The sequence below is a fragment of the Phyllobates terribilis genome, unplaced genomic scaffold (assembly GCF_046119375.1).
Source record: "Phyllobates terribilis strain yellow unplaced genomic scaffold, ASM4611937v1 Scaffold_5__5_contigs__length_657084704, whole genome shotgun sequence".
Taxonomy (NCBI): Eukaryota; Metazoa; Chordata; class Amphibia; order Anura; family Dendrobatidae; genus Phyllobates; species Phyllobates terribilis.
In genome coordinates this window covers 100109861-100134288 of record NW_027362765.1, presented here as the reverse complement: position 1 = coordinate 100134288, position 24428 = coordinate 100109861, and the positions used below count along the sequence as shown (strand labels likewise).

The following is a 24428-nucleotide window of genomic DNA, read 5'->3' as shown; positions in this document are numbered from 1 at the left end:
GCCCAACAATATTACACTCTACCTCATTTGCACTCATTCTTTTCACCACATTCTTGGTCATTCTAAAATCATTCATTCCCACACTCAACAAATCATGCTTTCTCACAAATTTCTCAATCACCTCATACCAAACAGGACACTTAAAGGCCACAGGCACACTCGCATCTCTCTTCCTCCAGCATAACCCATACAACATCCATCCAGCAGAATAATTAGCCATAAAAGCACCTTTATTGCCTTTACCCAGCAAAATAACCACAGTCTTAATATAATTAAGACCTAAAAAAACTTCAATATTGGGAAAGGCCAGCCCACCATGCTGACAAGCCTTAAAAAGGCTCTCCCGCTTCAACTTCTCCATCTTACTACACCACAGGAATGTGAATACCAACTTCTCTATTCTCTTAATTTTCCTGTAAGGAGAAGGAAAAACAGTCGCCACATAAAGCAGGATAGGGAGAATCACTGCTTTGATAATTAATACCTTACCACGCAGAGTCAATTCTCTCAATCGCCAAAAATTCAATTTACGTTCAACCCGCATACTACACTCTTCCCAACTTTCATTCCCTTTTAAGTCATCATTAAATAATACGCCCAAAATCTTGATTGCACCCACTTCACACTTTACACCATCCATACGAATACTACTATCTCCAAAACATTTAAAACTACATTTATTCCAATTTACCCTAAAACCAGACGCACCAACAAAAAAATCCAAAAGCAATTTAATTCTACTCAAAGAAGCCATACTTTCACTCACAACCACAACATCATCCATATAACCTAACACTTTCACATGCTTACCACCACTACCAGGCACCAACAAACCTCTCATCATTTTATCCCGTCTAGTCAAACATAACAATGGTTCTATTACACATACAAATAAGACGGGGGACATAGGACACCCCTGCCTTACTCCTGACCTAATCTTCACTTTGTCACACAGCCACCCATTAACCAAGAACTCACTTGACACACAATCATACAATGATTTTACACAATTCACAAATTCTCTAGGAAACCCCATTCTTTCCAGTACTTTAAACAAAAACACATGCGAAACCCTGTCAAACGCCTTCTCAAATCAATAGCTAAAGTCATACATTTCTGCTTTCTATCCTTGCAATCCCCAATCATATCTCTCAACAATAACAAGTTATCACTCATACTTCTTCCAGGCACTGCACATACTTGGTCCTCCTCCACAACACTACCAATCACTTCACGCATACGATTTGCCAGTAACTTACTGTAGACCTTATAATCCGAATTCAGCAGTGTTATTGGTCTCCAGTTTTCCAAACGTTTCCTCTCACCCTTTTTATACACAAGCACAACCACTCCTTCTTTCATTGATTCACACAACCTAACATTCACCCACATATACTTACATACCTCAGTCAAATCTGTTCCCAAAACTTCCCATGCTTTCACATACAACTCTACAGGTATACCATCTTTCCCAGGAGTCTTACTCTTTTTAGCACTCCACACCACATTCTTCACTTCATCCAGAACTACATCCTCACACAACAGATCACGCTCCTCAGAATCAAGTTTTTTCTCCACACCATTCAGAACATATGACACAAACCCAGAGTCAATCCATTTCTCATCATACAACTTGCTATAAAACCTATTCACTTCTTTCAGCACATCCTCACCCATACAGTTGGTTCCACTTTCATTCACAACTTCATTCATATCAGTCTTCCTACCATTCATTTTTTTAAAAAAGAACCTCGTACACTTCTCATTTTTCTCCAGGTGCTCAATTTTAGTACGATATATAATTTCCTTTCCTTTCTCATCCAACACACGCTTCAATTCATTCTTAGCCTCAGTAAGTTGATCAGACATCTCCAAACCACTTGCAACACACTTTCTCAACCAGTCAATCCGTCTATTAAGGTCATTAAACCTATTCCTATATCTGGCAGCTTTTCTATAGCCCCACTTTTTGAAGAAAGTTTTAAATTGCACTTTCACCCAGTCCCACCAGTCAAGAACACACACAAAATCCTTCTTACGCATTCTCCATCTTTCATACTTTACATTAAACTCATTCATCACCTCATCATCCTCTAACAGCCTTGCATTCAACTTCCATACCCCACCGCCATACACTTGGTCACCATTCGCACAAAACACGCCTCTCAAACATTCATGGTCCAAAAAAGGTACCTTTTGTTGAGAAAAATCCAAACATACCATATTTTTAGAAAATAACATTAAATCAATTCTGGAATGAATCTCACCACGGTCAGCATGGTATGTCGGCGGTGGTGGCATGCCAAGAACAGCAACTGCTGCATCTAAAAAGGAAAAATCACAAATTAAATGGGCCAATTTCTTTCCTGTTATGTCACACTTTCCTTCTGTGACACAATTAACGTCCCCAGCAAAAATAGTGGGAGATTTCCCTGGAAGAAAAAAACTTAATTTTTCAAGAAGAGCAAGCCGCTCTTCCTTCCCTGTAGGGCAATATAAATTAATAATTCTGACCCGCCACCCTCTATAACTCAAAAATGCAATTAAACATCGACCCACCTCCACCACAATATAACTATCAATAGAGATTTCTTTATTCCCAACTAATATCCCCACCCCATCATTTTTATTATGATTAGACCCTGACCAGATATGCTGTCCGTAAGGCCAGTCTTTGTCACAAGGAGCATCCTGAATCCCACACTCCTGAAGGCAAAAAACATCAGCACCTAAATGTTTCAGGTAGTCCAGAACAGTTGTTCTTCTGATTTTAGATCTGATCTGCCTTACATTTAGGGACACTACATCCCAACCAGATTGGCAAGACATTAATTAATGAAAAGAAATACATGACTCAATGTTGATCACACCATACTCATCCATTATCATCAGACTGGGAAAGCACCCCAAAGGTGTTGATGCTCTCAGGGATGCCAAGGTAAGGAGCATCAGGGGAGAAGACATCCTGCGGGTAAATGCGGTCACTTGCAGGACTGTCGCACCCTCCGCTGGCAGGTGAGTACTCTCGTCTGGGTTTTTTATTGGCCAGTTCAGGAGTATCATCATCAACATAGTTAACATAGTTTGTAAAGCCGAATAAAGACTTGCGTCCATCAAGTTCGACCTGTTAGTTCTGTAATTGCTAAAGTTGATCCAGAGGAGGGCAAAAACCCCAAATGATTTGGCCAATCTTCACCTGAGGAAAAATTCCCTCCCGACTCTGAAACCAGCAGTCAGAATAAATCCCTGTATCAACCTACTATTTTATTTTATTTTTAAGTATATGCTGAAATCTGCCTGGTATCTAGAAATGCATCCAGTCCCCGCTTGAACTGGTGTAGTGAATCCGACATTACCGTCTCCTCACTCAGTGAATTCCATATTCTCACTGCTCTTACCGTAAAGAATCCCTTCCTATGCTGGTGCTGAAACCTTTTCTCTTCCAGTCTTAGTGAATGCCCTCTTGTTACCGTAATATCCCTCCTTTTGAACAAATCCCGGGCAAGATCTCTATACTGTCCCCTAACATATTTGTACACATTTATTATGTCCCCCCTCAACCTTCTCTTTTCCAGGCTGAATAGTCCTAGTTTTGACAACCTCTCTGGGTATTGCAGTCCCTCCATTCCCTTTATTAATTTTGTTGCCCTCCTTTGTACCTTTTCAAGCTCATTTATATCCTTTCTATATATTGGGGCCCATAACTGAGCACAGTATTCCAAGTGTGGTCTGACCAGTGCTTTGTACAGTGGAAGAACAATGTTCTCATCCTTTGCAGCTATACCTCTTCTGATACATCCCATTACCCTGTTTGCCCTTACAGCAGCGGCCTGACTTTGGGCACTCCAATTTAGTTTGCTATCAATCAAGATGCCCAAGTCCTTCTCCATCTCTGAATTCCCCAATGATTTCCCATTCAGTGAGTACTGGTGACTTCCATTTTTTCTTCCCATATGTATGACCTTACATTTCTCCTCGTTAAACCTCATTTGCCATTTAATGCTCCACCTACCCAGCTTATCCAAATTCCTCTGTAGGTCTGCACTGTCCTCTTTTGTATTAATTGTTTTACATAACTTTGTGTCATCTGCAAATATTGATATTTTACTATTTATCCCGTTGACTATGTCGTTAATAAAGATATTAAATAACATTGGGCCTAGTACAGACCCCTGTGGTACCCCACTAGTGACGCTTACCCAATCTGAGTATATTCCATTTATAACCACCCTCTGCCTTCTATCCTTTAGCCAGTTAGCTACCCACTTGCAGACATTTTCCCCCAGCCCCATCATTCTCATTTTGTATACCAACCTATTATGTGGCACGCTATCGAACGCTTTTGAGAAGTCGAGATACACGACATCCACTGGTTCCCCCTGATCTACTCGAGAGCTAACCTCCTCGTAGAAGTCAATCAGGTTTGTTTGGCAGGAGCGATTCCTCATGAATCCATGTTGGTTCGGGATTAAAAGATTATTAGCATCAAGATGCTCCGTAATTGCCTCTTTAATGAAGCTTTCAAAAATTTTGCCCACAACGGACGTCAGACTCACCGGCCGATAGTTTCCGGCGTCACTTTTCGCTCCCTTTTTGAATATTGGCACTACATTCGCCTGTCGCCAATCAAGTGGCACAGACCCAGTCTCAACAGAGTCCTTAAATATAAGATATAACGGTCTGTCTATCACATTACTTAGTTCCCTTAGTACCCGTGGGTGTATGCCATCAGGTCCTGGTGATTTGTTTATTTTAATGTTACTGAGGCGTTTCTGTACCCCAGCTTGGGTTAGATTTGTCATACTTAGTGGAGGATTAAGCTTGTCACTTCTCATTTCTCCTGTTAGTTCTATTTCCTTTGTGAAAGTTGTCGAAAAAAAATTATTTAATAGATTAGCTTTATCCTCATCTTTCTCTATGATTTTGCCTTCCTCACTTTTTATCGGTCCAATATTATCCGATTTAATCCTTTTACTATTTATATACGTAAAGAACAGTTTGGGATTTGATCTACTTTCCCTAGCAATACGTCTCTCTGTTTCCTCCTTCGTTATTTTTATTTGTTTTTTACAGGTTCTCGTTTTTTCCTTGTAACACATTAGTGCCTCCTTACTGTTTTCCTGTTTTAATCTCTTGAATGCCTCTTTTTTGCTATTTAGCGCCCCTTTTACGTTCTTGTTCAACCATATTGGTTTCCTCTTATTTCTGGCCCTTTTATTCCCATACGGTATATATCTCTCGCACTGAGTATTCAGAATTCTTTTGAAGGTTTACCATTTACTATTCGTATTCCTTTGATTAAGAACTTTGTCCCAGTCAATAAGTTGAAGGCTTTCTTTAAGCTGATCAAACTTCGCCCTCCTAAAGTTTAATGTTTTTGTTGTTCCCTTATTGATAACCCTACTGAAGGGCATTTTGAAGTCGATAATATTATGGTCGCTATTACCTAGGTGCCCCCCTATCTGTACCTCAGTTATTCTATCAGGCCTATTAGTCAGTATTAAGTCCAACACGGCCTTCCCTCTCGTTGGTTCCTGCACTAGTTGGGAGAGATAATTATCCTTAATATTTGTCAAGAACCTTTTTCCTTTCTGAGATCTACAGGTTTCTGTTTCCCAGTCAATATCCGGGTAGTTGAAATCCCCCATTACAATAACTTCATTATGTTTTGCTACTTTGTCTATTTGTCCTAATAGCAGATTCTCATTCTCCTCTGTTATATTTGGTGGCTTATAGCAGACCCCCAGTAATATTTTATTATTTTTAGTTCCCTCTATCTCTACCCACATGGACTACCCCCTCTTCTCCCTCTCCTATATCTTCCCTTAGTCTGGGTTTTAGACATGACTTTACATATAAGCAGACTCCTCCGCCTTTCCCCTGTTTCCGGTCCCTTCTAAATAAACTATAATCTAATAAATTTACCGCCCAGTCGTAGCTATCGTCTAGCCAAGTCTCTGTTATACCTACGATGTCATACCTCTCCTCCGATATAAGCGCCTGCAGCTCATCCGCCTTATTCGTCAGGCTTCTTGCGTTGGTCAGCATGCAAGATAAAACTTTGGGGTTATTTAGCATCCTATTCTTCTCTAACGATCTAACTGTACTATCCCCACCCCCCTCTCCACCCTCATTATATTCACTTCTCCCCTTCCCCCTTGCTTGCCTCACATCCCACCTCTTTCCTTGGTCCCCCCCGTCTCTAGTTTAAAAACTCCTCCAACCTATTAGCCATCTTCTTCCCCAGCACCGCTGCACCCTCCCCATTGAGGTGCAGCCCGTCCCTACGGTAGAGCCTGTAGCCGACCGCGAAGTCGGCCCAGTTCTCCATGAACCCAAACCCTTCTGCCTTGCACCAACTCTTTAGCCACTTATTCACCTCCCTAACTTCCCGTTGGCGCTCCTGTGTGGCTCGCGGGATTGGTAGTATTTCTGAGAAAACTACCTTGGAGGTCCTTGCCCTAAGCTTCCTACCTAGGTCCCTGAAATCATTTTTAAGGACCCTCCATCTACCACTCACTTTGTCATTGGTGCCGATGTGGACCATGACTGCTGGGTCTTCGCCAGCCCCACCCAGTAACCTGTCAACCCGATCCGCGATGTGCCGGACTCGAGCGCCAGGGAGGCAGCACACCGTTCGGCGATCCCGGTCTTTGTGACAGATTGCCCTGTCTGTCCCCCTAATAATAGAGTCACCCACTACCAGAACCTGTCTTGCCTGCCCTACACTTCCCCCCTCCCCCTCATTACTGGAGCATACACTCCCCCGGCGGTCAGAGGATCTGTCGTGCTCCAATAATGCCGGTTCTGAACCAGCCTTCCTATACTTCTTCCCTCTATCCCTCCTAACTGTTATCCAGCTCCCTGCCTGTTCAGCCTGCACTTCCCCTCTATGCTCCACCCCCAGTATTGACCCATTGAGTGTCTGCTCGGTGAGCAGCAAACTCCGTTCCATGTTGTCGATGCTCCTCAGTACCGCTATCTGAGCACTTAGATCCAGAATTTGGGCTTCCAAGTGCATGATATGCTCACATCTCTCGCAGCAGTATGGATCCTTGAGCGGTTGCTCACGGAATGCATACATTGCGCAAGATGTACACTGCACGGCTTCGGCCAAAATGGACGTCATTCTAAATATGGGGATACAGTCAGTATATATATACAAGTACAAAACACAATTATTTATATATAGGTGTATGGACGGGGATCAATTAGGGATGTGCAAGTGTATCAATTAGATATCGGCAGGGGATCAGTTAAGTATCAAGTATGGACGGGGGAATCAGATAAGTAGGTCAGGTGAATTAATTAAGTAAAAGGTAAAGTAAAGAAAGAATGAAATACAGTCAGCAATTCAGTCCTAAGTCCTCCCTTCCAAACTCCCTGAATCCAAAGTCACTGAAAAACAAGTCCCACACTTACTTTCGTTCGCACTTACGCTCCGGACACACGCAGCTCGTTCACACTCGCAAACTAAGAGATTTAAAGAGGTTTTTTTTTTTTTTTCTTCCTTTTCCATCATCAAAAGACCTCCCAGAAGTAAAGTCTCCTTGGCCACCATCCCTGGCCACCTCTTCGTCTGTAGCACCCCAGGACAATGCAGGGGTTCGAGCTAGAGACAAATCCATGTCACCCTCACCACATATTTCGGACTGATGAGGGAGGTCCACATCCAACTCGGAGATCTCCATACTTGGCCCAGCAGGGGCTGGAGGGTCCAACAGGGTCTGGGCCTCACCCACCAGATCTTCAACCTCAGGGGGCTCCGTCTCCTCATTGATCTCTGCAGTAGTCACCTGTGGGGTAACAGCAGGGACAGTAGGCTTACCTTTGGTCACTTCGGAGAAGGACCTAGGCTTGACTTTAGCCTTACAATCCCGAATCACATGTCCTTCCTCCCCGCAGGCATCACATACCACCGGGTTGGAACAATCCTTCGCCAGATGACCGTACTTGTTGCACTTTCTACAGTTTGGCAATTGCTTGCAGAAATCCTGGATATGCCCGAACATGTTGCATCTCCTGCAGAACAATGGCGCCTCGGGAAAAAACAGATATCCAGAGTCTCTTCCAATTGTAAAGTTCAGGGGAGGATAGTGAATACCTCCAGGACCATGAGGGTCTATCCCAAACCTCACAAAGTATTTATACTTCCCAGTCCACAGCCCTTCTCCATTTAAGATTTTATGGGAGAATTGCACAAAAATGCAGTGTCTTCTCAGGAATGCAGTGATATCATCCCGGGAGATAAAGGGGTTGTGCATGAATACTACCACCGGGATATCCCCCTTAGAGTAGAGTACAGTGAAGATAAGTCCATCCAGCTGAGGGTGCTCTGAAAGGACTTGAAGAGTTTTGAAAAGGTTTTGGCAAGCCGCCATAGAAGAAAGCACCAAGACGTACCTATGCTCCCTTCTGAACTCCTGCAAACAGATGATCTCCGACTTCTGGATCTTCAGGATTTCATAGAAAATGGCGTTGACCAGGTATGACAACGAGAAATGGTCCTTCTTCTCCTCAGAGACCTCGATACGGAAAGCATTCTTGACCCGGGGATCCCCGGTCTCAGCAAAGCGAAGCTTGACACCCATGGTCGCTTCAGGAATCGCCTTCTCGTTTCCTCCTCACTCTCCCCCTATAGCAGCATCCAGCTTAAGCCACCGAAGTGGCGATGCTGGAAGGCCGAGGGCTAGTACACAAGGAACCTCTTGTCCAAACACTAGGTCTGAGCCAAAAGGCCGAGAAGCGATAACCAGAATTGGTTTCTGACTACGGTGCCACCCAAGGATCCTGAAAAGTCCATTTGTGGAGATGGGCTCCTGGACTCCCGTTAAGAAGACATGTTGTCAACCTCTAGATCCCTTACATGCCTGCACTTTTCGGCTTGCTGCTGCTGCAATCCACGCGTTTTAGATCTGCATAACTCCACCTCTTTAAACACAGCACCCTCACCCCTGCTGTTCCCACCCGCCTCAACACCGTTGGAAGGGAGGAGAACCAATTAAGGGGGGGGGGGGGACGAGCAGCTGTCTACCCTTAGCAGGAGGGTTGCTGATTACTTACCTTTCCTGCTGCTGCTGCTGGCTGTCCAGCAGCAGACTGAAGGTGGCTGCTGCTGTGCGCAGGTATATAAAGGCTCAGAGCCTATTATGACACGCGCAGCCAGCGTTCCATTGCCACATTCCATCTACTGCAGGCAGGATACCTGGCTGGCTGAATGTCACTGAGAAGCTCACAGAGACCACCATAAGCAACAGTTTAAAAGAATGCCACAGACTAATCAACCAAACTTTTTGGGTTGGGTTCTCTTTTATAGTCTGCAGGCATTAAATGAAAGAAGTCAGTGTTCCAGCAGAGGGAGACAACGTTTCAGAAAAGGCATTGTAGCAAACCAAAAAAGAAATTTTAAGCGCAGCAGAGTAACCAGCGCACATACCTGTTAGCTCAGGTGAGTTTAAAAGGCTGCTGTTGATAACATGGGCATTTGCTAAATAGATGGTGTGTGTGCAACAATATAATGAAAGGTCAATTATATTGTGCAGCTTATCTCACCACCTGTAGTTATTTAGGTGAAAGCTCCAAAATGCTTGCCTAATATGTCTGTTTATCCAAAAGGAAGTAAAGAGGGAGAGCTAGATAGATAGCATTGCATTACATTACATGGCAATGCAATGCACAGTTGCTGAAGTTGAACCAAAATGAGCTTGTCATCTGGCTTCTGCAACTTTTAACATGAAAAATCCAATGAGGAGAAGAAAAGCAAAGCCAAAGAGTCCATCCCAAAATCCGACAAACAAGCAAAATGAACAAAAAGCATTGAATTCAATTCTTTCTGATTTTAGAAACTGCATTAAAGAAGGGGTGCACCGGTCCTGGAGATACTGCAATACCAGGTCAATGCGTGGAGTGGACAGAGCAAGCTCTTTTTCCATCTCCCTGTTCTAAAAATCCATTTAATATATGGTCCCCAGATAGGGGACGTATCAGATATTAAACTGATAAGAACAGATTTTTTTTTTTTTTTTTTAATTTGGCTATCCCCTCACAGGGATAAAACCAGTTTTATTTAAAAATTACACAGATGTACAGAAATAAAAGCAACATTTTACATCATTACAAATTTTTATACATTGTCTCGAAACATACGAGACTTAAAAACATAAATTATTCAAATAGGATAAAAATTTGCATATATTCAAATTAATAAAATGTTACAAAAATTCAAAATGTGTTCCATACATTGACATCCCATTTTAGGGAGATATTTGGATTATTTTTTTTATCTAATAAAAAATATACATACATTTCACTTAAACAAAAACTAAAAACATCATTTAAAGACAATTCATCATGATTAAAAATTAAAATATTTCGGGCTTTCCAGAGAGCTATTTTGGCACAATTTATTGTCTTCCATGCCATAATTTTTTGGTCTTTTGTTGGGCATTCCATAAGTCCATAAAGTATTGTGGCGTAGTTAAAGTCTTTGAGGTCTGCCACTTTTTCCATCAGAGGGAGCAATTTTCTCCAGAACGCTTTTGCAAAAGGACAAGTCCATAGTAGATGTTTCACTGATTCCTCCTCTTGACATCCGCTTCTTGGGCAAATGGCAGACCTCACGAGTCCTTTTCTATGTTGGAATGCCCGGCACGGAAGACATTGGTGTGCGCAGCTCCAAGCCAAATCTTTCTGTATATTAAAAGATATTTTGCATTAATGACTTTCCATATATTCAATATTTGTTCATCATCATAGCGCTCAATGTTACATAACTCTTCATTTTTACAAAGACTTTTAATTAATTTCTTACTATTTTGTAGATCTCCCGCTTCTTTACCCCCTAAATTAAAATGAATCACTATTTTTTCTAAAATTAAATAATGCGTTGGCAGTTTAAAAGCATATGGAGATGATAAAACCGTTTCAAACCACCCAAACTTTCTCATAAAAAAAACAGTGTTATAACGCATAAAAAAGGACCAATAGTGATTTTTAAAAAGGGCATTAAAACAGAAGCAAAAAAATGTAATTTAAAGGAATCTACTAAAATCTGGAAAGTCTTTCCCACCTTTGAGCTTTGGTTTTGTTACAATTTCTCTTTTTAATTTCTCCATCTTAGAACTCCAGAAAAAAGTAAAACATGCTTTAGTGATCTTTTTTAAAATATTTACAGGGGGAGGGAAAACCAAACTCAAATACAATAAAAGAGGCAAAATGACCATTTTTATAATTAATACTTTACCCTCCATCGTTAATTTTCTCATATTCCACATACATATTTTCGTATTCACTTTCTGAGCTACCGCCTCCCAGTTATTTAGACCATTATTGGATTCACAGAAAGAAATACCTAAAATATTAATAGATTCAGTTATTGGAATAAAAACATTGTGTAAAATCATCTCCCCAATATTTAAAATACTACTCTTATTAAAATTAACCTTAAAACCAGAAGCTGTACAAAAGGATTGGATCTGTTTGAGTGAGTTTTGTAGTGATGGTGCATCTCGGCAAAGGACCGCCACATCGTCCATGTAACCCACCACTTTTGCTTCTGTTCCTTTGCTTCCAGGTAGAGGGATACCACATATTTGTCTATCTCTACGGATTGCACATAAAAGTGGCTCAAGAGCACAAATAAAAAGTAGTGGGGACAGGGGGCACCCCTGTTTTACCCCTGATTTTAAAAAAACATCTTGTGTCTTAAAACCATTTACTAAAATCTTACTTGTGCAGTCCTTATAAAACGCTTTAAGAGATAATAAAAACCTTTCTGGTATGCCCATTTTTTCTAAAACCTTAAAAAGATAAAAATGAGAAATCTGATCAAAAGCTTTTTCGAAGTCAATTGATAAAATTGCCATCTTCCCTTTTCTGTTTTTAATGTCTTCAATACAGTCTTTAACAAGGTTTAGATTGTCCCAGATACTGCGCTCAGGCACACCACATACTTGGTTTGAGTGGATTATTTTTCCTATAATTTTTTTAAGGCGGTTTGCACAAATTTTTGCCATTATTTTATAGTCACAGTTTAGTAGGGTTATAGGTCTCCAGTTTTTTAAGTCTGTCTTATCACCTTTCTTATATAATAATGAGACCTCCCCTTTTTTCCAGGATTTTAATAAAACCTTATCATTAAAAACTTCAGTAAAAACATAAAACAGATCCTCTTTTAAAATATCATCAAATTTTACATAAAACTCTATAGGAATACCGTCTGATCCAGGGACTTTTCCAATTTTAAAACTTTTTATGGTTTGTAAAATTTCTTCTTCTGTTATGTTTTGTGATAAAAACTCTTGGGAGGCGGTATCTAAAACAGATGTTATTTCTTCTAGGGAATTTTTCATTATATTTTCATCTATTGTTTTATCATTAAAAAGATTAAAATAGTAACCATGTACCTGTTCCAAAATTTTTCCCATATTTTTCTCTCCATCTATATCTTCAATTACTGTTTTTTTTTCTCTAATTTTTTTAAACAAATATCTAGAACATTTTTCGTCTTCCTCCACGTGTTTTATTCTGGAGCGGAAAATGAGCTCTTTCCCTTTTTGTTCTAGTGATTTTGTTATTTCTTCTTTCAGTATTTTAATATCTTTTTCTACTTCTAGACCATTTTCTCTAAGTTTATATAAGGTCTGTAACCGGGTATTTAAATTATTATATAATTCTAGCTTTTCTTTTGCTTTATATATGCTTTTCTTAATAAAAAAATCTTTTATTTTTTTTTTCATTTTATCCCACCAGGCACTTATAGGGACATTTACATCTTTCTTCCTCCTGCAGTTTTTATAAAATTCAATAAAATCTGATAAAATCTTAGAATCATTTAAAAGGGATACATTCATTTTCCAAGTTTTTTTCCCACATTTTTTATTAGCATTAATTTTTACACTAAAAGATAAAAATTTATGATCTGAGAAGATATTATCGTGGGTTTCACATTTATCAGGTAAAATTTGTTCTGAACCGAATATAAAATCTATTCTTGAACTGCAATTTAAATTGCTCCAGGTAAAGCCGGCCTCTACTGAACTAGTCTTGTTGCATTCTTTATAAATATCAACAAGTCTAAAATCACTTAAAATATTACTTAACATACCGGAAGTTTTGTCATAGTTTCTACTTACGGCTGTAGAGCGCCGACTTTCACCCTTTAAAATACAATTAAAATCACCTGCCAAGATAAAAGGTTCAGAGGTATTAATAAATAATGGTAAAATCTCTAACATGTCAGCTCTTTCATTTTTATCTGGGGACCCATAAAAATTTAAAAATTGCCATTTTACACCATTAATAAAAGCTTTAACTAATAACATGCGACCTGGTAAAATCTCTTGGATAAAATCAATTTGAACGTTTCCCTTAAAAAGTATAGCTATCCCTGCTGATCCGGTAACATTTGACCCGGACCACACTGATGGGCCACATTTCCAATCCTCTTTGTATTTTTTGTAGGATACTGTGTGCGGGATATTGCATTCCTGTAAAAAGAAGACGGAAGCCGTAAGACAAGTTAAAAAATTAAATAATGTTACTCTTCTGGTTTTTGATTTTAGACCCCTCACATTGAGGGAAATGCCCTTAAGTTCTGCCATTGGAGGAAAGTAAAAAAATTATATAAAACAGAAATACGGAACTTACTTCCTATCCGCTGAACCAGCCAGACCACTTACGCTCGAGCTACTTCCCTCGTCCGAATTTATCGTAAGTAAGGACTCCATGGAGGAGGAACTTGACTCACCAAGACAATGACCCAACGCTACATGTGAGTAGCTTGGGAGACAACTAAGAGGAACAGCACCCTGGGTCTCCATGGGCTGGCCATTCAGATCCTTATCAGGTGGGTCCCCAGGTGGCTCCCCTGCACCCAGGGGAGGCCGACACACAGGGGAAGGTTGTGCACAAGGCAATGTACCCGAGCTCACGGAGCTGGCAAGGCCCGGCCCGGCTCCCCACCGGGGTCAGCAGGGTCCGGGACCTTTGGGGGACCAACGTCCACCGCCCCACCAGGAGATGTGTCCATCTGATCCCCATCAGCCGCTCCATTCGAACCATCTTTCTTCCCTCTTTTCTTTTTATGGGGACCCACCGTAGTCCAGTTAGCCTCAGACTCAGGCCCAGGAAACCCAGTTTTTGCCTCAGGCTCAGTGTCAACCTTCTGCCGGTCTCTTTTGGTTTTACCGATCATGCCCTTTTGTTCCTTTTCTGCCTTTCTTTTAGCCTCCCTGTTGTCTTGGTGCCAACTTTTCCTCACTGCTTGGGAGTTACCCTTCATTACCTCTGAGCTTTCCTCATCACTCGAATCGCCCTCTTTGCTCGCTGAGGCTCCAGGTTGTTGTTCCTCCTCCTGAGGGGTGGTCTGACCTGTTGGTTCATTTTCGGATGTCCTGGCCTTTTCCTTCCGTCTCTGTTCGGCCTCCCAGAACCTATGTGGGCATGAAAAATAAAAATGACCAGGTTTTTGGCAGAAATTACATTTTTTATCATGAGGACATTCTTTGGTGTCATGTTCTGTACTAGCACAGTTTCTACAGGTTGCCTCACAGTCATCCTTAAAATGGCCATATTTTCCACAGTTTCTACAAAAGGGTGGCATACCAGAAAAAAAGAAATCTCCATTTGAGGAACCTATTTTAAAATGTGCAGGAGGGAGTTTCACACCGCCTGGGAAATTAGGGTCTCTTTCACATGTTACTAGAAATTTCCATTTGGACATCCATATGTGAAACTCATTAAGTACTTTCCCTATACATTTTACACTTTTAAAGTACATTGCAAGAAAACATGTTAGTTCCACTGAAGTAACGAAAGGAGAAAATACTTTAAGGATTACCATTTTTACCTCATCCAGGACGTGCTCGATAACTTGTATTCCTTTTAGAATAGGATTGTTTTTTGCCTTTCTGGCTCTTACCAGGACATCCTGAAAAATGCCTTCCCCGGTGAAGGTGATGTCATAATCGCCACGCCTCGGATAATCCTGGATAGAGAGAATCTCGTTCTTCTGCACATGAAAGAGCCCTTAAAGCACGTCCTGGACTACGTTCCTTTCATCACTTCCGCCCTCTGTGAAATGAATACGGATAGTGTTTTTAAGCCTCGCATAGTGAGGCACGAGGTTGGGGTCAACCTCCATGGTAGCGCAACAAGAAAAAGCAAATCGCAAACCGCTTGCAATCTGCGCCTTTCAGAGTTCTGTAAACAAAAACACCTGAGAGGCTGGGGGGGATCGCAACCCGTTACCCTGGGACTAAGCCCTCTCCCAATAGCAGCAGGCAGGGGAGCCCACCGAAGTGGGTCACCCTGCAAGGCCGAGGAGAGGGGTACCCGAGTACCTTCTGGACCACAGTCGCCTGTACAAGACACTTGACCGCAGCCAAAAGGCCGAGAAGCGATAACCAGAATTGGTTTCGGACTACGGTGCCACCCAAGGATCCTGAAAAGTCCATTTGTGGAGATGGGCACCTGGACTCCCGTTAAGAAGACATGTTGTCAACCTCTAGATCCCTTACATGCCTGCACTTTTCGGCTTGCTGCTGCTGCAATCCACGCGTTTTAGATCTGCATAACTCCACCTCTTTTAGCACAGCACCCTCACCCCCTGCTGTTCCCACCCGCCTCAACACTGTTGGAAGGGAGGAGAACCAATTAAGGCGGGGGGGGGGGAACGAGCAGCTGCCTACCCTTAGCAGGAGGGCTGCTGATTACTTACCTTTCCTGCTGCTGCTGGATGTCCAGCAGCAGACTGAAGGTGGCTGCTGCTCTGCGCAGGTATATAAAGGCTCAGAGCCTATTATGACACGCGCAGCCTGCGTTCCATTGCCACATTCCATCTACTGCAGGCAGGATACCTGGCTGGCTGAATGTCACTGAGAAGCTCACAGAGACCGCCATAAGCAACAGTTTAAAAGAATGCCACAGACTAATCAACCAAACTTTTTGGGTTGGGTTCTCTTTTATAGTCTGCAGGCATTAAATGAAAGAAGTCAGTGTTCCAGCAGAGGGAGACAACGTTTCAGAAAAGTCATTGTAGCAAACCAAAAAAGAAATTTTAAGCGCAGCAGAGTAACCAGCGCACATACCTGTTAGCTCAGGTGAGTTTAAAAGGGTGCTGTTGATAACATGGGCATTTGCTAAATAGATGGTGTGTGTGCAACAATATACTGAAAGGTCAATTATATTGTGCAGCTTATCTCACCACCTGTAGTTATTTAGGTGAAAGCTCCAAAATGCTTGCCTAATATGTCTGTTTATCCAAAAGGAAGTAAAGAGGGAGAGCTAGATAGATAGCATTGCATTACAGTACATGGCAATGCAATGCACAGTTGCTGAAGTTGAACCAAAATGAGCTTGTCATCTGGCTTCTGCAACTTTTAACATGAAAAATCCAATGAGGAGAAGAAAAGCAAAGCCAAAGAGTCCATCCAAAAATCCGACAAACAAGCAAAATGAACAAAAAGCATTGAATTCAATTCTTTCTGATTTTAGAAACTGCATTAAAGAAGGGGTGCACCGGTCCTGGAGATACTGCAATACCAGGTCAATGCGTGGAGTGGACAGAGCAAGCTCTTTTTCCATCTCCCTGTTCTAAAAATCCATTTAATATATGGTCCCCAGATAGGGGACGTATCAGATATTAAACTGATAAGAACAGATTTTTTTTTTTTTTTGACTTGGAATGTACCCAAACATAGGTACACCCGTTTATTGGATAAAACTTAATTACAATACATTAGATATGAACATAAAATCATTACATTTTAAAATGCATTCGTACATAAATTGATTTCAGTTTAATAAGGCAGTAAAATTACATTAAAATACAGACAATGTGTTTAGATTGCTGTGTTCCATTCTTTTACCAGCCATTGTTTTGATAAAATTACATTTCTCTTTTTATCCAATAAATAATACATATACATTTCACTAAAAGCCAACTCTAAAACATCTTTCACAGATAAAACATCGTGTTTAAAAAGAAGGATGTTCCTGGCCTTCCATAGAGCTTCTTTGATGGTACTGATTGTCTTCCATGCGATGATCCTCTTGCTGGCGTTGGGGCACTCCACACGACCAAATAAGACAGTTTCAAAAGTAAGATCCTTAATGTTTGTCATTTTTTGAAGCAAAGGAAATATTGTAGTCCATGTTTGTCGTGCAAAGTGACAAGTCCATAAAACATGTAAAACAGTCTCATCTCCGAGGCATCTTTGTCTTGGACATCTGGCAGTTCTCACGAGTCCTCTTCGGTGTTGGAATGCCCGACATGGAAGACAATCATGCACACATCTCCAGGCCAGGTCCTTCTGGGAATTAAAAAGATAGGGTTCATTAATAATAAATGTACTGACATATGGAAAGTTATCATTAAAATTCCCAATCTGTACAATTAATTCCTTTTGTTTGAAACCATTTGAAATCATCTTGCTATCTCTTAAGTAGTGTTGAGCCACCCCCGTAGTGTTCGGGTTCGGTTCGGTTCGTCGAACACCGGGATGTTCGAGGAACTGTTCGTCGAACTGTTCGTCGAACACCTTAGAACACCGTCGAACACCGTTAAAACCAATGGCAGGCAAACAAAAACACATAGAAACACATAGAAAACACCTGCAAAGGTGTCCAAAAGCTGACAAACTGCTCAGAAGACACTCTCTTTAAAAAAGCCGGCCGGCAAATTCAGCAGCGGCATACACCGGTACCCGACAATTTAGACAAGAAGGAATAGAGCATCACACATAGATTAGATAGATAGAAACATGTCAGTCACACATATAAGAAGCACAGTGACAGTGTTGGTTACTGCACTTGTCATTTAGTGTAAAGGATTTATTAAAAAAAATATTAGCGTTTTCATGCACCGTCTCTTTAAAAAAGCCGGCCGGCAATTCAGCATCTGTACCCGACAATTTAGAACAGAAAGAATAGAGCTTCACACATAGATTAGATAGATAGAAACATGTCAGTCACATATATAATAAGTACAGTGATAGTGTTGCTTACTGTACTTGTCATTTAGTGTAAAGGATTTATTTAAAAAAATAATAGTGTTTTCATGCACTGTCTCTTTAAAAAAGCCGGCCGGCAATTCAGCAGCGGTACCCGACAATTTAGAACAGAAAGATAGAGCATCACACATAGATTAGATAGATAGAAACATGTCAGTCACATATATATGAAGTACAGTGATAGTGATGGTTACTGTACTTGTCATTTAGTATTAAAATAAAGGATTTATTATTAAAAAAATTGGCGTGGGGTTCCCCTTAATTTTAGGCTCTAGCGGAGGTTAAGCAGACGGCTGGGGCAGATGTTTGAAGCCTGGGAAGGGGGTAATACCCACGGAGCTTCCCAGGCTACTAATATCAGCCCCCAGCTGAATACATAGCCTTTACTAGCTATTAAAATGGGGGACCCCCCCCAAAAAAATGACGTGGGGTCCCCCCTAATTTAATAGCTAGCAAAGGCTAGGCAGACAGCTGGGGGCTGATATTAATAGCCCAGGAAGGGAGCCATGAATATTGGCCCCCTCCCAGGCTAGAAACACCAGCCGTCAGCCGCCCCAGAAATGGCGCATTCATAGGATGCGCCAATTCTGGCACTTAGCCTCGCTCTTCCACGCTGCCCTGGTGCGGTGGCAGGGGGTAATAGGGTTGGGGTTGATGTCAGCTTATAATGCCAGCTGACATCAAGCCCAGGTTAGTAATGGAGAGGCGTCTATAAGACACCCCCATTACTAACCCCATAGTCAAAGTTAAAAAAAACACAAACACCCAGAATAAAGTCCTTTAATTGAAATAAAGACACAATCCTTTATTGTTCTAAATTAAACCATACTTACCATCACGCCCATTCCAGCTGAAGCCAACGATCTCCTGCAATAAAAGAAAAATAATAAAGCAACCTCATCCTTACCTTTCCATGGTTCCCACGACAGCTTCAGCTCTGCTACATCGAGATGACAGGCTGGACCTCAGCAGAACGCTGCAATCCAGCCTGTCATCCCGCAGACACTGAGAAGCGCAGGCTTGCTTGCGCTGCTCAGCGTCTCTCTGTGACGACATCCAGATGAGCCGAGTTCATGTCCAATGAACTCGGCTCACCTCATGCACGTCACTGACAGCGTGGGAAAATTCTCACGCTGAAGCGCTGATTGCAGGAGAATTTTCCCACGCTGTCAGTGACGTGCAGGAGGTGAGCTGAGTTCATTGGACATGAGCTCACCTCATGCACATCACTGACAGCGTGGGAGAATTCTCCTGCACTCAGCACTTCAGCGTGAGAATTTTCCCACGCTGTCAGTGACGTGCATGAGGTGAGCCGAGTTCATTGGACATGACCTCGGCTCATCTGGATGCCGTCACAGCGAGACAGTGAGGAGCGCAAGCATGCCTGCGCTTCTCAGTGTCTGCGGGATGACAGACTGGATGGCAGCGTTCTGCTGCGGTCCAGCCAGTCATCTCGATGTAGCAGAGCTGAAGCTGTCGTGGGAACCATGGAAAGGTAAGGATGAGGTTGGTTTATTATTTTTCTTTTATTGCAGGAGATCGTTGGCTTCAGCTGGAATGGGTGTGATGGTAAGTATGGTTTAATTTAGAACAATAAAGATTTGTGTCTTTATTTCAATTAAAGGACTTTATTCTGGGTGTTGTGTTTTTTTTAAATACTTTACTAGAAATTCATGGCGGTCATGTCTAATACTGGCGTGACCCCATGAATTTTGGGCTTGGGGCCAGCTGATAATACCAAGCTGGCCCTAACCCCTTTATTACCCAGTGAGCCACCGCACCAGGGCCCTGGATGAGTTGGGTACAGCGCCAGAAGATGGCGCTTCTATGAACGCGCCATTTTCTGGGGTGGCTGCGGACTGCAATTTGTAGCGGGGGGGGGGGCCCAGAAAGCTTGGGCCTCCCTGCGCTGCAGATTCCAGCCCCCAGCTGCCTAGTTGTACCTGGCTGGACACAAAAATAGGGCGAAGCCCCACGTACTTTTTTTTTAATTATTTCATGAAATTCATGAAATAATTAAGAAAAAAAGGGCTTCCCTATATTGTTGTGTCCGGCCAGGTACAAATAGGCAGCTGGTGGATGGGGGCAACCCGTTCCTGCCTGCTGTACCTGGCTGGACACAAATATAGTGCGAAGCCCCACTTCAATTTTTTTTAATTATTTCATGAAATTCATGAAATAATTAAGAAAAAAAGGGCTTCCCTATATTGTTGTGTCCGGCCAGGTACAAATAGGCAGCTGGTGGATGGGGGCAGCCCGTTCCTGCCTGCTGTACCTGGCTGGACACAAATATAGTGCGAAGCCCCACTTCAATTTTTTTTAATTATTTCATGAAATTCATGAAATAATTAAGAAAAAAAGGGCTTCCCTATATTGTTGTGTCCGGCCAGGTACAAATAGGCAGCTGGTGGATGGGGGCAGCCCATTCCTGCCTGCTGTACCTGGCTGGACACAAATATAGTGCGAAGCCCCACTTCAATTTTTTTAAATTATTTCAGGAAATTCATGAAATAATTTAAAAAAAATTGACGTGGGGCTTCGCACTATATTTGTGTCCAGCCAGGTACAGCAGGCAGGAACGGGCTGCCCCCAACCACCAGCTGCCTATTTGTACCTGCCCGGACACAACAATATAGGGAAGCCCTTTTTTTCTTAATTATTTCATGAAATAATTTAAAGAAAATTGACGTGGGGCTTCGCCCTGTTTTTGTGTCCAGCCAGGTACAACTAGGCAGCTGGGGGCTGGAATCCGCAGCGCAGGGAGGCCCAAGCTTTCTGGGCCACCCCCGCTGCAAATTGCAGTCCGCAGCCACCCCGGAAAATGGCGCGTTCATAGAAGCGCCATCTTCTGGCGCTGTACCCAACTCATCCAGGGCCCTGATGCGGTGGCTCACTGGGTAATAAAGGGGTTAGGGCCAGCTTGGCATTATCATCTGGCCCTAAGCCCGAAATTCATGGGGTCACGCCAATATTAGACATGACCACCATGAATTTCTAGTAAAGTATTTAAAAAAAACACAACACCCAGAAAAAAGTCCTTTAATTGAAATAAACACACAATTCTTTATTGTTCTAAATTAAACCATACTTACCATCACGCCCATTCCAGCTGAAGCCAACGATCTCCTGAAATAAAAGAAAAATAATAAAGCAACATCATCCTTACCTTTCCATGGTTCCCATGACAGCTTCAGCTCTGCTACATCGAGATGACAGGCTGGACCGCAGCAGAACGCTGCCATCCAGCCTGTCATCCCGCAGACACTGAGAAGCGCAGGCTTGCTTGCGCTCCACAGTGTCTCTCTGTGAGGGCATCCAAATGAGCCGAGTTAATGTCCAATGAACTCGGCTCACCTCATGCACGTCACTGACAGCGTGGGAAAATTCTCCTGCACTCAGCGCTTCAGCGTGGGAGAATTCTCACACTGAAGCGCTGAGTGCAGGAGAATTCTCCCACGCTGTCAGTGACGTGCAGGAGGTGAGCTGAGTTCATTGGACATGAGCTCACCTTATGCACGTCACTGACAGCGTGGGAGAATTCTCCTGCACTCACCGCTTCAGCGTGAGAATTTTCCCACGCTGTCAGTGACGTGCATGAGGTGAGCCGAGTTCATTGGACATGAACTCGGCTCATCTGGATGTCGTCACAGAGAGACGCTGAGCAGCGCAAGCAAGCCTGCGCTTCTCAGTGTCTGCGGGATGAGAGGCTGGATGGCAGCGTTCTGCTGCGGTCCAGCCTGTCATCTCGATGTAGCAGAGCTGAAGCTGTCGTGGGAACCATGGAAAGGTAAGGATGAGGTTGCTTTATTATTTTTCTTTTATTGCAGGAGATAGTTGGCTTCAGCTGGAATGGGCGTGACGGTAAGTATGGTTTAATTTAGAACAATAAAGGATTGTGTCTTTATTTCAATTAAAGGACTTTATTCTGGGTGTTTGTGTTTTTTTTAACTTTGACTATGGGGTTAGTAATGGGGGTGTCTTATAGACGCCTCTCCATTACTAACCTGGGCTTGATGTCAGCTGGCATTATAAGCTGACATCAACCCCAACCCTATTACCCCCTGCCACCGCACCAGGGCAGCGTGGAAGAGCGAGGCTAAGTGCCAGAATTGGCGCATCCTATGAATGCGCCATTTCTGGGGCGGCTGACGGCTGGTGTTTCTAGCCTGGGAGGGGGCCAATATTCATGGCTCCCTTCCTGGGCTATTAATATCAGCCCCCAGCTGTCTGCCTAGCCTTTGCTAGCTATTAAATTAGGGGGGACCCCACGTCATTTTTTTGGGGGGGTCCCCCATTTTAATAGCTAGTAAAGGCTATGTATTCAGCTGGGGGCTGATATTAGTAGCCTGGGAAGCTCCGTGGGTATTACCCCCTTCCCAGGCTTCAAACATCTGCCCCAGCCGTCTGCTTAACCTCTGCTAGAGCCTAAAATTAAGGGGAACCCCACGCCAATTTTTTTAATAATAAATCCTTTATTTTAATACTAAATGACAAGTACAGTAACCAACACTATCACTGTACTTCATATATATGTGACTGACATGTTTCTATCTATCTAATCTATGTGTGAAGCTCTATTCTGTCTGTTATAAATTGTCGGGTACCGCTGCTGAATTGCCGGCCGGCTTTTTTAAAGAGACGGTGCATGAAAACACTATTATTTTTTTTGATAAATCCTTTACGCTAAATGACAAGTACAGTAAGCAACACTGTCACTGTACTTCGTATATATGTGGCTGACATGTTTCTATCTATCTAATCTATGTTTGAAGCTCTATTCTGTCTGTTATAAATTGTCGGGTACCGCTGCTGAATTGCCGGCCGGCTTTTTTAAAGAGACGGTGCACGAAAACACTAATATTTTTTTTGATAAATCCTTTACGCTAAATGACAAGTACAGTAAGCAGCACTTTCACTGTACTTCGTATATATGTGGCTGACATGTTTATATCTATCTAATCTATGTGTGAAGCTCTATTCTTTCGGTTCTAAATTGTCGGGTACAGGTGTATGCCGCTGCTGAATTGCCGGCTTTTCATGTTTCACTGTTGGCACTGTTCCCATCGATTTGGGCAATCACTGTAATTCCACAACCACCATGGCTGTGGCATTACAGTGAGTGGCAGACAATCCCTGCATGATTGGTGCTCTAAATAGCGCCAGACATGCAGGACACGCTTTTGGTGCACGAACAGTTATCGAACATAACCTCGAACAGCCGAATTTTTTGCAAATCGTTCGGGTTCGTGGAACAACTCGAACACCGCCCAAAACAGCTCGAATTTGAGATTGGCGAACAGTTCTAGTCGAATACCGCTCATCTCTACTCTTAAGTCTTCTGCACTTTTCCCTTTTAAGTCATACGTGTTTACAATAGTTCCTAAAATCTTATAGCTTTCTGGTGTATTAAGAGCATATGGGGAACCTAAAACTGTTTCAAACCATCCATGACGTTTCATAAAATAACCTGTGTTAAAACGGATAAAATATGACCAATAACTATTTTTCGACAGTGCATTAAAACATAAAACAAAAAATCTTATTAAAACAAAAGCTCTAAAATCGAGGAAATCTTTACCGCCTTTCTCTTTAGGCTTGACCACTAACTCTCTTCTCAATTTCTCCATCTTGGAGCTCCAGAAAAAAGTGAAACAAGCTTTGATTATTTTCGTAAAGGTATGTGTGGGGGGGGGGGGGGACACCAAACTTAAGTACAATAACAAAGGCATAATTACCATTTTTATAACTAGTACCTTCCCTTCCATTGTTAATTTCCTCAACCTCCACATACATAGTTTTTGATGTACCTTTTGTGCCACAAGATCCCAGCTTTCTTTACCTTTGTTTGTTTCGTTAAAAATCACACCTAGAATCTTTACAGAGTCACATTCAGGAACCGGTACATCATTTAAAATCATATTCCCCACATTTAAAATACAGCTTTTGTTAAAATTTACTTTAAAACCAGATCCACCACAGAAGTATTCCACTTGCCGTAGTGTTTTCCGGATAGACAGGGCATCTTTACATGTTATGGCTACATCATCCATATATCCAGTAACTTTTGCTTCTAGCCCTCCCCCACCTGGCAATGGGACACCTCGGATTTGCTTGTCTCTCCTTAAGACACTGAGTAGGGGTTCAAGGGCACAAATAAATAACAAGGGGCACAGATGGCAACCTTGTTTTACACCAGAATTTAAAAACACATCACTTGTCTTAAAACCATTTACTAAAACCTTACTAGTGCAACCATGATAAAATGCTTTGAGAGAGTATAAAAAACCTTCTGGTATACCCATTTTAGCTAAAACATTAAAAAGGAATTGGTGTGACACTCTATCAAATGCTTTTTCAAAGTCGAGAGACAGGACCACCAGCTTACTTCCCCTCGACTTTGTGTCATCTATTACATCT

The 24428-nt window shown here is 42.2% G+C and overlaps 2 non-coding genes across 2 annotated transcripts; both read right to left on the bottom strand.

Annotated features, from left to right (window-relative positions):
* Positions 1 to 9856: 9856 nt before the first annotated feature.
* LOC141150580 (U2 spliceosomal RNA) lies at positions 9857 to 10052 on the bottom strand. Its single transcript, XR_012246744.1, has one exon. It is a non-coding gene; the product is annotated as a U2 spliceosomal RNA (small nuclear RNA).
* Positions 10053 to 16508: 6456 nt separating this feature from the next.
* On the bottom strand, positions 16509 to 16702 carry LOC141150594 (U2 spliceosomal RNA). The gene has a single exon (XR_012246752.1). It is a non-coding gene; the product is annotated as a U2 spliceosomal RNA (small nuclear RNA).
* Between the last annotated feature and the right edge of the window lie 7726 nt (positions 16703 to 24428).